Here is a 13,401-nt window from a genome sequence, read left to right as displayed (position 1 = left end):
TTTATATTTCTTAATATTGCAATTTATTCCAATTAATTTATCAGTTAGGTGTTTTTTTCTTCTATTTCGTCGACTGTAAATGAATATCGCTATGGAATTTTAGTGAACATAAAAAAGGCTTTCATCACGATTTTCAAGTTGACTGACAAAAAGACGTACAAATTTAATAAAAGTCATTTTATTTCACTGTAATTTAAATTCGAATGCATATAATATAATGCATTTCATTTCGGAAGCTTCTCTTGACAACGTCCATTATTCTTTGCCCAGTTTATTTGTTTTTGTTGCAATTGACTGTTAGAAAATACCATAATTTTATTATTTTATATATTCGTTGATATTTAAACAGGTCGTAACTACCTAAGTCAAGAAAACAATATTAAGCTTATAACCATAGACTATAGATACATCTAGACGCCACCCGTTGCATTGCTAAATGAAGCCGCGTGCCTTGCGTTTGGTTTGTGGGCGAGCGAACGCATTCATCTACAAATGTTCGAGACCATATACCATTTCGCTAGTGCTCGCCCAAAGTGCTCGCACTAGACGCTCAGAATTAAAATATAATTTTCTATTTTTTTACGTTATATAGTATTTTTAAGCGGTCAAAATGCAACCATTAGGTAAAGATATCCATAATTTAAGTTATTTTAAAGAAACACTAGGTCAGTGATATTAAAATATATAATAAAATACAAATAAATTATCACGAACATGTATCAACTTACCTATGAAACGTAATACCATCTTCTTGCTTATCAGTACGGCTACCACATTTTAAGACAACACACAGAACCATCTTTTCTACTTAATTAACTAAAAATATTTATCATTGACTTTATGTTTAACACAAAAAATATCAATTTTAGCAACTCGAGCTCGCAAGTTATCAACGCTATGTGAAGCGTTTCGCTTCGATTTGATGGCGATACTTTTGGGAACTAGCTCACAGATATATATACCTTTTATCTTACTCTAGCGCGTGTCGCAGAGATTGTAAGGGTGCCGAATACTTTCTCACTCGCACTCATGCATCGTTTTTGTTCAGGCCTTGCTTATAACATAAAAGTAAGCAAAACATATTATGTATACACAGCATAAGAATCATATATCAGCAAATAGTTGAACCACAGAACAGATAATAAATAGAATTCCGATAGGCTATTATACCAATAGAGTAAATGTGTGAGTGTCCTACGAAAATTAGCCGTGGGTAATACACCAATATTACATGAGCGTCAATGCATAAATCAAGAGCAGTTGTCAGTATTTGACTTATGACGTATTCTTGACACGTGTTTAAATTTATCCCGTATTCTTCGTTACTCAAGATCGATTGCCTGCTTCTTTTTACCCGTTAGGTATTTCAGTTCCCATTATTTCTGAGTTACCTGAGTTTAACACAATATCTAAATCACTATTGTAAATACGTCATTTGTCAAACTGGCCACGTATTGACTGTAAGAAATTAGTAACCTATGTTAACTTTCAATAAGAAATATTGATATACCTACACATACATAAAAAGTAATTTAAAATGTATTCATTTTATACACCATGATATTACTATTATAGCATGACGCGCATTCATTAAACATCATTTCAATCCTAAGAAAATATACTATACTATATAATATATTATATATATAGGTACTTTAATAAATATAAGTTTTATTCCATTATCTTTACTAAATCGCTCTCAGCACCACAGTGGAAATGTTGCAGGATTAAAATACGATGAGTCAAGGCTCGAATCTCAGTAAGTAGGTACATCAAAGAATTGACTACGTTTAAAAATGAATACCTACGCACACTGAGTATTTGGATCTACGACATACATTCTTCTGAAGATCTACATAAACTCATTCATAATAATTACATATCTGAATTGGAGTTGAGCGGTTAACAAATACTATCTCAATATATGCTATTCAAATACACAGTTTGTAACGTACAAAAAAATTACTAAAATACATATCCAAATCGTTACTAAAAGTTGATAAAATTTGTCGGAGTAACTGTAATAATTTGATTGTTAAAAATACGTTGCTAGGCAAAATTAGTAGTGCTGTCATGCAGTTAATTCGAACTGGATCATGCGAGCTGGTTGTTAAAAAGGCACCATTTTGCAAACTTAATAAAAAACCTCTTTGTACATTTTTTCCATTTTCACTGATGTGTTATAAAATCTCTTCAACAAGTAGTCAAAATCCACACCGGATTGTAAAAACAATTAAAAAATATATTTGCGCACATTCTTGAAAATGCAATTTGATTATTTATATTTACATAAACTTGCATACCTTATTATTTTTCTTTATATGAATATTACCCTCATTGACTTGTACTTGGGCATTTTCGCCAAAGTTTGTACATGTTTGAAATTTGGGTAATATTATTTTTTCACTCAAATTAACCATTTTTATATAGCTAGCAGATTCCTTGTTCTATTGCTGAATTGGTGATAGCAATTTTTCAGCAAAATATTGATTAATACAATATTTATATCATTTTTATTATGAAATTGGGCATAATAAGTTTCCGTTCCGTGACTACGAAACTTAGCTTTTAAAACATGAATGAAACACTTTTTATCACTTAAAAGAGCTCTATTAGATTAAAAAAACCATACACTTCAAAATAAAACTACAAATAGTCAAAAAATATTATTGAATTTTAATTCTTGGGCACATTTCGTTCCCCTCCGTTACCCTATGTCTATAATGGCAGAGCATTTTTCCTTTAGTATTTGAAAAAACCAATCAATGTTCGTTCTGCTATTTTTTTAAAGACAATAATCACTTTTACTAAATTTTATTGGAAAAATAAATAAGTTTCGTTATTTAATAATCAAATGAAAAATAGTTAACGTTCAACTTTTTTGGGGACATTTTCGGAATGGAACGAAATGGTAACGGAGTGTAATTTGTAAAGCTTAAGTTACATGTTACCATAAAAACAAATTTTTGTTTTATGAAATTTATTTGAATTTTTTGATAGACAGATAAATATTCAACGTGCGTCAAAATAACAAAACAAATCAAACTTAATCACTAAAATAGACATATTTTATAATAAATTTCACAATACTTGTAAAATAAGGTAGGTAATAATTTTGACACACTATACATTACCATAACTTTATTTGGCATTTATATTATTTGTAACTCAGATAAAAAATATTTTTAAGCAAATTAACAATATATGAAAAAAAAAATCAGCAAGGGATTCAGACGCGAGTTCCTAGCGCGGCACGGAGTATATAACTTTTACGAAAATAATTATAGTCAAACTCGGTTATTACGATCTCTGACATAGCGAGATCTCGGATGTAATAACGAAACATTTGTTGACAATTGGTTTATGATTTTCGCCATACATTTAATTCTTTCACTGTTATAACGAGCAACTTATCGGATATACCGAGCTAAAATACTGTTAATGTGTCGACCGTTTTAAAACATTTCGACCCTAAGCAATAAAATCCGATTGGACAGGATGCCGCCGGGGTCGGATTACGTTTATGACACTAGTAAAGTGTCTAAGTACCTACCTTATTGGTGTTTCACCGACAATAATAAAAAAGTATCCACGCATATGGTTGAAAAATCCAAGGTTTGTGAAGTCCGTAGGTACCTACCAGCGTTAATTACAATAAACAACTTCTTTTGTAGTTTATGAATGCCATGCTCGTTTCGGGGATTTTTACGATGGTTTCCAAATTTTTTATTTTCGGCTTTTTGTGTAATGTGACATGCTCATTTAAAAATACCTATTCTCTGATATAACGAGTAACGCTTATAACAAGCAAATTCAGTCGGTCCCATCTTCCTCGTAATAACCAAGTTCGACTTTATGTTGTCTTGAAATTTAATTGTATTCATCAACATAAAATGTAGCTATACAGGTTGATTGTAATCAAGACGTACTTTTCTGACATTTCGTGAATACCTACAGTTCTAGGTATTAAATCTAATCGAGAGTACACATTTCTGTTAAACGTGACAAAAAAATACTTTTTCATACATTTTTATAAATTTCTATGCCTAAAATGTATGGAGAAGTTTTAAAATTTTGGTGGCGTATAACAGAAAGAGTATGACAGAGCCAGTGCCTGTCTCGCAATTATTTCAGTCTGGTGTTTTTTCTTTTCCTTCTGTTGTTTTTTTTTATCTCCATACTTTTATGTGCGCTATTTTTGCGTATTCAGACATATCACATACTTTTTTAATCTTTATTATATTATTATATTATAGTCAGGTTATTTTTTATATTTTTTAATGAAAATATTTTTGTTTTTCATACGAACAGACAAAATAATTTTTTTTATAATCTATGAAGAACTAAACACACACTGTAAACCCAACTTTATGCATGCCATTTCGTTACTTTTACATTCCACATATACGTTACCACCAATATAGTTTCGGAGTGGAAGTAACGGATTCTGTTTCAGAAGTGTTTGAAGCCAAAATTTAGCTTAGTTTTATTGTTAAACCTGCGATATGTTTTATTATATCTGTAGTATGAAAGATAAGCTCCATATGTGTAGTATGTGAAATAGAAATATGTGTTTTCTTACCTTATAAATCGTGGTAACAGTAGTGGAACTTCTTAAATGACCAACCCAGAAAGCAACCTGTTCCGATAGCGATACCGACACACACCAACAATTTAAAGTGTACATGGCGATCAGTGTTATACAAAAATGTTGCTACATTAAAAAAAAACATATTTATAGTGAAAAATTTTCGCCTTCATGCTAAAATCGTGGTAACGGAATGTGGAGTTCCACTTTTTCAAATATCCTGGGACACACTTTAAACGTGATTTTTTTTCAATATTGGTACAAATTTACGAAAAAACTATATATTTTCCAAAAATATATAATGTAAGCTGTTGAAAACACTACGAATTTAATTTTACACACTCAAAATTAATGACGAAATCAGACTTTGTTTATTTGAATTTATGGGTGGGACATGGTAAAAACGCACTACCTTTCGATCTAAATAATCAATTAAAAATATATACAGGTCAGATAGTTGTATTTAACTGATTGAATAGAGTAAATTAATAAATTTGCATGTTAAAAGTACATAACTTTCCAACATTTTATAATATAATAACTATGAAAAAATCAATCAAAGTCATGGGACATGCCAAAAACGCAATGTACAAACTTTGGCGAAAATGCCCACTTACACGATACAACTTATATAGAAATTCTCAATGGCTGAGACATTCGCAGTATAATGTAGGTGAATTAATACGTCAATTTGTAATACATAATATATTTAAATATAGGTAACACCCACGGTGGCCGCACGGCTTAAGCGTTGGACTACCACGCCGTGGGTCCCAGGTTCGAATCCTGGTCTGGCAAGTACACATTGTTTTTCAGTTTGTGTGTGAGTCAGAGTATGGACCTAATAGGTTGAGCAAGTGGCTGACATCCATTTCTCGTAAAAACAAAATCTGTTAATACAAACCTCTACTCTGTGGAGGCCCATATGATCCTATTAGGATCGGACATGGTCGGAAAAAAAATAGATAGAATAATTGATTTATAACCATACATGTACCTACGCAGAACAGAATCAAGGGTTGTGCGAGCGAAGCAGTCGCCCCAGGCGTAGCTCGGGTAGGGGCGCAGAAGTTGAGTTTCGTTGAACGTGCAAGAATAAAAGTGAACGGAAAATTTCATTGTAAGATGACCGAATTATGGGGGAATACGTCATCTAATGATTATGATAAACAGGTATGTCTTATCGAAAAAAAATCGCCTGTGGAGAAAAACTTTTTGTTTATTTTCTTTAAAAAAAATGTGTTGTCCACTGTTTAGTCTTTCATATGAGGAATTAAATTATGTAATGTTGAAAATTTATTATTTTCCTTTCTAATCAAGTATATGAAAAGTTTTAGGGGGGTTTTATCTTTGGAAATAGTTTGATTGGTTATTAAATCCGTATTATTCAATTATGTTAATGGCAACCAGGCACTATGGAACTTAGTAACTATTTAAAGGTTATAAGTGTGCATCTCCAAAGTTTTGTATTACGTAAGGAGCAGGGGTCAAAATGGCCGGAGCGCCGTTCTGGTTCGTGAAAGCGGTAAAATTATCGGTCCGTCTCATGGAAAACATAATTTGACAGTCTAAGCTAGATAGACCATATAACAAAAAAATCTAACACACTTATCTTTATAAAATACACATAAAATTTGATAACTATGTTAATATCTTCAGGAAAATTCGAGCACTCCGGTTCGTAAACTTTCCTATTTCAATCGCTGGTAAGGAGAGCATTTTTCGTTACTGCCACGGCCGCTAAAACATCTTGCTACGCTCCTGTACCTATGATATAAATTGTATTTTGTATCATTTTAGAGGACACTGATGTACACGTCAGCTACTGCTTATTCAGAACAACAATTTTCGTAATATGAGAGGTCTAATAACAAAAACCAATATGTCCACAATTCAATATAAATGGGAAATTACGTTTTTGTGCGTCAAGGGGTTGGTTTTAACTATTTATTTGTTAAACTGGATCACTATGCATATTATATTAGCGATTAACTCCCCCTTTTCTTATGATTTTGGAGCGATATAGAAGTTATAGAGTATAGACCATTACAATATATTGTGTGAATTTGCACATATAATATGGACGTATTTTTTTATAGACTGACCAAATGTGGACGCATGATATATTATGTCAAGCATTAGAGTGAATTTTAAATTCACACCAATATTGTTATGTAGGTATAATTAATTTTACAACCTCATTCAAACTATTTACGAAAGAATAAAATTAATATGAGTACACCCAGATTTTAATTAGCTGGTTTGTTAACGAGGGATCATTAATTTTTCAGTTACTACCTGTATTAGTTAGTCAATTATTACCACTTAAATTAACAAAAAAATTGACTTAGTAAAAGATTTTATAATTGAAAACTGTCATTCATTGAATAAATAGTGTTTCCTAATAGGTGTACATAATTCGTACACACTCCTTAGTTAGAAGCAGACTTGAGAGTGGATCTATCGTTTGGGCCCCGCATCAGTTGAAGTACGGTCTTATGGTGGAGAGAGTCCAAAAGAAATTTTTAAGACTCCTTTACTTTCGGCTGTATGGATATTATCCGTGGCTCTATCCGACTGATTTTCGCTTAGGGATGCTTACATACTGTAGCTTAAAATTTAGAAGGGATCTTTATTTAGCTACATATTTTTTCAGACTTATACGAGGCGTAAATGTGAACTCTGCCATTCTTGGTGGTGTTGGGTTGTGTGTCTCTGATAATTACCTTAGGAATCGAGGGCATCCGTTATCTGTTCTCCCACGGTGCAGAACTAACCTGTCATTAATAATGCCAATTGGGAGGGCAATAACCATGTTTAATGAAATCGCTTCGGATATTGATATATTCCACTAACGTGAGGAGTGAATTTAGGTGGACGTTGTTTTATAAGGTTTTAAGATAGGGTCTATCAAAGTTCACTCTGTGTGCTTCCATCTATTTTTATTTTTTTATTTCTTTTATTATTTTCTTCCTTATTTTATTACTTATTGTATTATTAACTCACACGTCTCTATTATTATTTTAAAAAATTATTAACACTTATTTTATGTCATGTCGTATTAGTGTGTCGTATTATTATGTTGATAATTTGTATTGTATTAGTGTGTCCTAAAACCTGGTCCGTGATCACTCACTTTAAATTAAACATTTATAAAGAACCGTTTGTTGAGAAATTGCAATACCAGCATTGCGCATTGGGCAACATTTTGACCACATTCAATTGTGTTGAACCAAGTTTAATGTAGTATCATAGATTTGTAACGTGTCCGTGATATTGAAATTGCCAAGCAGGTAGTTGGGTTGAGTTAGGTGTCTATGGAAAATTAGATTTATCACGACATATTATTGGTTTTAAAATGATATCGCGAAATAATAGCACAGCTGAATCTATTTTAGGAAGTTAGCAAACGCTGCATAGAAAAATTAGTGTTGAAACATTTTGCGACATTTTGAACAGAAGGTTTTAAATCAATATATTTTTAATAAATAAATAAATTTCATTGACGGTCAAAGAGAATGGTTTTGTTATTTTGATATTACAACTAACAATTTTCTACATTTTTTTGCCTACACTGTATAATATAAAAAATATAAACTATAATCTGCAACGTTTTTCATTCAATTTTTACCTATTTCCAGGGCTCTAAATGGACCGGTGCGCCGTTCTGGTTCATGAAATCCCTAAAATTATCGCTCCGTCTCGTGGAAAAATTATTTAGACTGTTTGATCTAGATGGTTGGTGCGGGGTGCGTGGTGCGGGGCGGGTGTACTTTATTATGTAAATTGTGCGTAAAACATTTCACCGTGGCACAGTTTGCCGTGAGCTTTCTATCTGAAAGAGATGACCGTATACTATACGGTCTCTAGTTTTATTAGATTCCATATGAACATTAATTCAATTTTCATAGCTGATTTAGGCAAAATTCATGAATTCAAGAATGAAAACCTAACCTAACAAATAATCCAATAAGTATATCGGCTATTTGCAACAAAAAAAAACATTTCAAGCGCTGCAGGCTATTTCCCGTATACCCCGACACTTAAAATTTGATACAGATATGTTATAGACTGTGACAATACATTGGGGGGGGGGAGTTCAATAAAAAATATGATTATCGCGATCTACTTTTCGAGATAATTTAACATAATTAATGTTGCAATATCGTCGTTTGGGGGCCACTGATGAGATTCACAGAGTGGAGTCCTACAAGTATTTGAACACTTGAAGGATAGAAGATTATTTTCGGTGGGGATTACGTGGCTGGGGAATTTAAATCAGTAGGATGTCTATGAAGAAAATTAATACTGACGTATAAATTTACTTTAAAAAATTGTTGATGGCAATATTTTTGTTGTATCATGTGACCCAACGATTGCGCGAAGCCCTGTTTAATTTAAGAAACGCAGGTTTAGACAATACGTAACAATTCAAATTTTAACAATTTATTTTTCATAAAAATAACCTTGAAATTTTTAATGATTCTTAAAATAATTCTATAAAGAGAGTTCACAATGAAGTCAAATTAAATTATTTTTAGATTCCGTGTAGGTAAGAGTATTTTTGTTTAGCAAACATTTTTAATCAACTTAGAAACAAATTTTAAGACTAAACATTTATTTAATTAATTATGTATATTAGTTTGAAGTTATTATTATTAAATATGTAATAAAGGGTGTACATGAAAACTTTTTCAAACAATTTTGTTGTTTCCTTGGAAGGAATGATGTAAGTGCTCTAAGCCCAGTCGCACATTGAAAATCGTCTCGACTGGGATAATAGCAATGACATTAATATGGACGAAGCATCTGGAAAAAAAAATGACACTCACTTTTTTGTCGGGTCTGCCGAATGGCATAATCTGTTCTAACGCCATTACAATAAAGGTGATATTGCTATAAATTCCCGATGCTTTTTGTCGGATCTGCCGAATGGCATTATTCATATTTTAATAACAATATCGTTCGCTCAAATGAACATTGACACTAGAAACACTGTTCTAACGCCATTACAATAAAGGTGATATTGCTATAAATTCCCGATGAGTGATATCGCATAATGGAAATTGCAAAATTTTGTCACGTGACGTCTACCTATACATGTGCGAATGTCGCTATGCGCGAATTTACTTGCTAGCTACTATACTGAGTGCGTTGTCCATTAATAATGTCATGTGTCAGTGACGTCACACGGCAAGTCAAATTGAATGACGAAGTGCGACATTTCGGGATTATATCTGAGCTGCATGTCAAGTGAAAATAGTTGCATGTGATTTCAGTTGTTTTTTTCAAATTAAAAGGTTGCAATCATATGGTATGCGTCAGTAGATTTAGTTACATGTGTTTTGTGAATGCCAAAAAAATCACATCGATATATTCGACGTGTTGCAGTTGAGACGAGGTTAGATGTGAGAGCCGGCTAAAGGCTGCCGCTAGAGCTTCCGCTACGTGCATGGTTTCAATCACGTTTGAATCAACGCTAGATTTTCTAGTTTTTTTTTTAACTTTTAAAAGAAATATTATACTTATTTACGAATATGAATTATTATGTATAACAATACTCTCCTGTGCCCGAACCCCTCCACACTGCGGGTTCTTGCGAAATGTTACTAATAGAATTCCGGGTAGCTGATTAAATATTATAAAATTTAAAACTCTACCCAATCCAATTGATATTATTATTTTAAAATATGTTGTAAATGTCATTACGGATTATTATGAATGACATTTACGATAAACCTACTTCATTTTAATTATATTATTAACGATAATACTCTCAGTTTACTATAACACAAAGCAAATAAATATCTAGTATAAAAATAATAGAAAAATATATTTCTGCATTTTTCAAGTATTGTTTACCACATTTCATTCATGCAAAGTAAACGTTTAAAATGTATCAAATAACTGACAGTCAAAATACGGACAATTTAATAATGTAAACATCCCAAACCTATTATACTATTATAGTTTAATACAAGTCATCCATATAAACTGTTTAATGTAATTATAAATAAAATAAAATATTGACTAATAAATAACAAGAAACGACGCATTTACTGGAATGATCTTCATTATTTATGCAGTAGATGCTCTACCTATTCTAGAAGTTCCGGTGGTTAAATCGTGTCCGGAAACTTGTACGTATGCAGTTTGCCATAACACACTTCACCGTGAAATGTTGTATGGGAAATATATGGCCGTATATTGAAGACCGTCCAACCTCTTTGGGTCTTATAGTGCTGACATAAAATTCATGAAGTATAAATAAAACACGGTTCTTGTCGGTTTACACTTTACAGGAAGCCAGCAGCAAACAAATTTTGAAAATAGCCGATATACTAGATTATTTGTTAGGTAAGGTTAGGTTTTCAATCTTGAATTCATGAATTTTGACAAAATCAGCTATGAAAATTGAATTAATGTTTATATTGAATCTAATAAAATTGGAGACCGTATAGTAGACGGTCATCTGTTTCCGATAAGAAAGCTCACGATGTACTGTGCCACGGTGAAATGTTTTACGTACAATTTACATGTAACCGTTATAAAATATTGATAAACACGCGCACCAGTTGAGGGTTCAAGAACTTATTTATATCTTAACTATTCTTTGAATGGAAATATTTTAATTTAAAAAAATCAAACTAGGCGCCATCTGGGAATCAGAGTTAGTACACATATCGTTGATTCCTTGATTTTAAAATGTCAAAATATTGTCGCCAATATTAACGTAATTAGCAAATTGTATGTGTACATGGGTACAACCTCATTCGGCATAGTATTTTGTTCCATTAATTATTCCAAATTATGTAGTAACAATATTTTTATTTAAATGTGACACGAATACCAGATTTTATAAAATTCAATAAGTATACCATTATTTGTTATTTACAATTCCCACCAGCGTCGAGATTCATAACGGTTAATAAACGCAACATCCGACCCGTTGATTATTGTCAAAGTCGATTATTGTAAGCAGTTGGAGCATGGCTCCTAGCAGATTTGAATAGGTACGTATTCAATGTCTATTGCCCAATGTCCACTAACCAAAGAGTGCATCCACATAGCATATCCGCTTGAAGACAGCGTGTAAATATACACTCCGAGAAGTTAGTAGTCGGCAAACACTATTGTCGAATTTGCCGTTACAGCTGATTTCATATTCGTGACAGGTGTGCTTTGTAACTGGACCTCAGGTAGCCATAAGTTTACTATTGATAAAATGATTATTATTGACTTATAATTTGAAGAAGTTTTGCTGTTGTAGTAAGGATTCAAAGCAGTCGCAGAACTAAATTGCGCAATAAATATATACATCATAAAAATGGTAAACGGATATGATAAAACAGAATGGTGACATAACAGAACATGAAAACCAGAACAGCCATTGGAAAAATAAAACATTCATTTTTGTGGTAGATGTATAAATATTTATTAATTAAATACTACAAAATATAAAATATCTTCTTCTATTTTTAATATATAAAAATCAATATTTGTTTGTTTGTTTGTTCGTATTTTATACGCTTCCATACCGTTCATCCGATTGCGATAAAACTTTGTCAACTTATTGCCTGCACTTGCGTGAAGAGTATAGGCTATATCTTATATATAAAAATGAATGTCTGTCTGTCTGTTTGTCTGTCTGTCTGTCTGTCCCGTATGCGTTCCTATACCATTCATCCGATTGCGATGAAATTTTGGCAAGTGGTTGTATGCACACCTGCGAAGGTTTCTGAATTAGAAAAACCATCTTCTTCATTATATCTTCTTTTATTCGTATGGTTCCTATATCATTCATCCGATTGCGATGAAACCTTCGTCAGTTGTTGTGATAACACCCGCAAAGGTTTCTGAATTAGTACAACCACCTCCTTCTTCTTCTTCTTCTTCATTCTATCTTCTTTTATTCGTATGGTTCCTATACCATTCATCCGATTGCAATGAAACCTTCGTCAGTTGTTGTGGTAACACCCGCAAAGGTTTCTGAATTAGTACAACCATCTTCTTCTATTCTATATTCTTCTATTCGTATGCGTTTCTATACCATTCATCCGATTGCAATGAAATTTTGATCAAGTGTTGTGCTCACACCCGCAAAGGTTTCTGAATTGAAAGACGTACATCGTGTAGCTCCCGGGTCTTTTGTGCTTTAAAAATCGAAAAGTCATCCGATTTTGAAAAAAAAAGGTTTCTCTGTTTTGGCTCATGAATGTCAACCTGGTGATACAAAACTTTTCCGAGAGATTCCTCCGGAAAGCCGTAAAGCCGGAAAATCTTTTTGAATGTTAGTTTTTTGATAAAGTGTCGCGAGAAAGTGTTTCAGAAAAGTCGGTTTTTGCTCCCAGGCGTCGACGGGAGCCCCCTTGCATTCGAAGTCGTCGGAAAGTTTTCGGAAAATCTCAAGGTTCTTCGTGAATCGAGTGAAAACCATTTTTTTTTGTCTTTTTTGTGCTATTTGTGACATTGTGAAGGCCCCCTTTGGGCTATAGTGATAAATTGTTTGTGGGATACAGGCGTATGTGCCCTCAACGTTTTGGTGTTTGTCCGAAGAAATTCGGTTCAGACCAACCGATTCTAGCTCCAAAAAACCATAATTTGTATTGTACCATTCCCCGAACACGTGCAAATTATTCATGTTTTGATTTGAACGATTTCCAGACCTTTCTCGAATGATCTGGAAGAATCGAATTTCGAAATCCGCATAGCAATTACACTTAACTGCAAATCCTTCTAGAAGTTTCTCGAAACTACTGGACGAAATCGAAAACTTCGAGGGACTTTTTTATTAATAATATTACTTGCATATA

The 13,401-nt window shown here is 32.6% G+C and overlaps 1 protein-coding gene across 1 annotated transcript in view; it reads left to right on the top strand.

Moving 5' to 3' along the window:
• The window catches only part of LOC147078717 (uncharacterized), an 869,452-nt gene that overhangs the window by 691,922 nt on the left and 164,129 nt on the right, over positions 1-13,401 (top strand). The window lies entirely within an intron of this gene.

This window comes from Rhyacophila brunnea, unplaced genomic scaffold, assembly GCF_057557595.1.
Source record: "Rhyacophila brunnea isolate RB1 unplaced genomic scaffold, BYU_Rbru_1.0 scaffold_11, whole genome shotgun sequence".
In the NCBI taxonomy this organism is placed as follows: domain Eukaryota; kingdom Metazoa; phylum Arthropoda; class Insecta; order Trichoptera; family Rhyacophilidae; genus Rhyacophila; species Rhyacophila brunnea.
Note: the sequence above shows the minus strand (reverse complement) of the source record. Positions and strands in the feature narration are given on the sequence as shown.